Genomic DNA, 3,580 nt, shown 5'->3' with positions numbered 1-3,580 from the left:
GGTAGGTGATATGCCTAATATGTGAGGCCCTTATTTGGAACAGGACCTGCTGTCGGCTTGTGGTATTCGACTCGATGACTCGACGACGCGATGGCTCGATGACGCGATCGTTGCTATGGATTTTGCTAAAATACGGAATCCCATGATCCTGGTCTCCGGGCTACCGCTGCAACAACAGTGGTTTTAGCTCGGCCTTTCCATACCCAGCTTCGGTATGTGGAAGGATGTGCCCCCCCCCCGCCATGGCCACTGAAGATTGGTCCCCGCGATTGATTTTGATATTTAAAGGACTCGCGAAAGTTTCATAGCATGCAAAATGACCGGAGATTTAATTGACAAACAAGCTTCTAGTGGCCAATGTCAGATGTCATGTGGTAGTCTGTCAACAATCGGAATTTCGCATATGTGCAGTTTTTTAGACTCAGTCACTCAGTCCCTCTTCCGTCCCTTGAAATTTGCCCCCCCCCCCCCCCAATACATCAGCCCCTATACATGCTTTCCGAAATTGGTGGCTTGCATTGGAACTAACTTTTTCCCCCTTGTCCGTCATTAAAGGCATTCAAGTGTGTTGGTCAACCATGACTATCTCCTTTGTCCCTCCACCATAGGCCTAGTTTCCCCTTATGACATCACTATTTCGGACACTCAGCGCCCCATTTCTGGAAAGGTGTATAGGACATTTAATATTGCCGTGCTGAACGGATATCCAGAGCCAACCTTGTCTCCAGGAACTGGCGTGTCATTTTAACATTGGAATTTCTGCTCGTAAAGAACCTGGGTAGGAGGTTGATCTGAACCAGCCATATTTAGGTGTATTTAGCTGTATTGACGGTAAGATACCAGTGGCTTGCATAGCAACATGGAGCATGGTTTTATCAAAAATGCGAACTTGTAGGAAACGAAAAATGGTCGGATTAGATACGGTGAAAACAGCTGGAAAGGGGTTGGTAATGATCGGTTCTTTTTTATTTTCCTCCACTTATGATTCTATGTATAAATTACAGTCCAAGCAGTGATATTCTTTAAAAAGATTCCAACTTGATCGCGTCATCGAGTCATCGCGTCGTCGAGTCATCGAGTCGAATACCACAAGCCCCTGCTGTCACTGGTCTCAATGCATTGTGCAAAATAGCGTCCACCAATCAGTCTATTGGGGGCTGCATGTTGATAGCAGCAATAAGTCCCTAAATGCAGTTCATTTCGTGTTTAACCTTTAATAAAACTTCAGTAACGTTAGAAATTTAATGTAGTTCAATCATCGTGCCCATTTAACTAATGTATATTACATTTCAACTTTGCCCGCTCCATGGGTATATGCTAGTCCTGTTAATGTCATAAGTGAATTTTAGAAAGTTCCAATGATTCCAAATTGTTTTATTAGCGTTTTTGTGAGACATTCCAGAATATGATGCGGGGCCGTGTTTAGGTCGTAGACTGTCCACATTATCCGACCCGATCGGCCGACAGATTCTTAACTAGTCGGGTCTGGTTCGAGTCGTATAATGTGATACGGCCTGTATAATCGTGGGCACATGCAGTGGAGACATGCCGGGGACACCCTGATCTGAGAGCCAAGAGCCAAGTGGCAAGAGCCACGATTACCGTTTTTTTTACAATACATGCAGATAGGCACTCCTTGCCTAGTGTAGTGGGATGAGGCGATCCTACTCTCATCATTTGCTTGAATTGGCCGCTTTCAAGAACTTATAAACTTGAGCAATATCAGGCCTTTTAAAAACAGTTCTGATTGCAGTATTTGCGCAAAGCTACATGATTCGGCAGGAATGACAAACACGTGTGATTGTACACAGTGCATGAAGTGCAGGCACAAAATCCTGATAGTACGATAGTACGATAAAAATCCTGGGATGATACTGCTATCCACGAGGTGATGTCTGACAAGTCATAAACGGTTACAAAATAAAGTTATTTTTAAGTAGGGTGCCTGTAGGCTTAGGATTCCCAAAGATAATAATTATATTCATTAGCCATAGTTTTTTTTGGCTCGTGGCTTTTCTGGCGGCACTTATTTAATGGAGTCTTGGCTCTTGGTTGGTGGCTCTTGGCTCTCTGCTCTTGGCTCTCAGATAAGGGTGTCCTGACATGCCGTCTGGTACATCTGGCTAATGACTGGCATTATCATCAAGTCGGGAAGAAATTAAAAACCTTACCTTGAATCTTGTCTATTCAGGTCGGCGAAATATTATGTACTTCATTAATAAAACGAATGTACTGTCATTGACTGAGGTTGTTACCGATCACACATACTGTAGTATTTTCGAAGGCTTGCGGTGATCAGTGCTGCGTCTGATTCAGGTCCCAGCAACTTTCATTTATACCGAATCAATGTAGGTCTATTTACTGTAACCGTGGTTCTTGAGCGAAATCAATGAATGGACTACTTCGAAGCGAGGACATTTTCCTCGTAACTGGGTCATCATTTTGAGCGCGGGATACTTTTGTGCCAAAACATCACCCCTGCCATCTTTACGCAGACAGAAACACTGCCGACATTCAGCGAATCAATCCTAAGCCATTACCTCATCCGTATGAACCGTCAATTGTACAGTAGATACATATGGAATAATGTACAGAAATCTGCGTGCAATGACGCTCTCCGCCGGTTAGTCACGGTTTTTTTGCGCCTATGGACGCTCCCCGCGGTCAAGTGGTTAACTACAGTGACTCATGACGTGGTAGTTTTGGGGCTATTCTAAATTTCAGCCCTTTAAAAGTTTTCCCAGAAGTCGGTTATGATACTTTACTTAGCGTGTTAATACGCGCCCTGTCACCCTTTGAACCGTTAAAACATAAAATGAGAAAACAGTCATTAAAGGACCATTGGCATTATTAAGGGCAATATTACCCAGTTTCCATCATCAAATTGCACAGAAAAGGGAAACAAATCAAAATCTGACATGGAATAACACTTTCTTTTACTATCGAACAGCTGAAACAAAATTGGAAAAGCATCACACGTGTTCAGAAAAATAGTTTACTGATGAACCAGAGGAAGAACAAACATAAATAAAAAACCGCCCATTCCTTTAAACACAGGGTAATTTTCTTCTTAACATCATAAAATAATGAAATAATGAAAGTACACGCTATTTATTGGCCAAAGGGTTTTCAAGGGGTCAAATCCATGCACTGCATACTGAAACATCTGTAAGAGGACGTAACAATATGAAAAGACCCTTGCGGCTTTACTAGGTAATACAGAGGTTTGGGGGGGGGGGGGTTCGGCCAAATCATTGTCCAAACACATTTCTGGTGATAGTTGCCCGCCCCTCCCATACTCCCAGCCCCCCCCCCCCCCCCCCCCACACACACACACACACACCGCTAGCTACGCTACGCCCCTGCTCAGATGGTAACGCGCGCGTGGATGACATCAAGTCAGGCCAGAGGTTTGGGGTCAAATTGATCTCCGTCCTGGTGATCAATCATGCACAGTTAAGGGACTGGTTCGTGTTTGATTCAGCATAATTATCATCGTACAGACTGGGATAATTTCGCTGTACTAAGATGGAAAGTAGCCCAACTGGCGAATTCGTGCACTTGAGCGCGGGATACTTTT

This window comes from Lineus longissimus, chromosome 19, assembly GCF_910592395.1.
Source record: "Lineus longissimus chromosome 19, tnLinLong1.2, whole genome shotgun sequence".
In the NCBI taxonomy this organism is placed as follows: Eukaryota; Metazoa; Nemertea; class Pilidiophora; order Heteronemertea; family Lineidae; genus Lineus; species Lineus longissimus.
The sequence above is the reverse complement of the archived record's forward strand: the minus strand, read 5'-3'. Positions refer to the sequence as shown.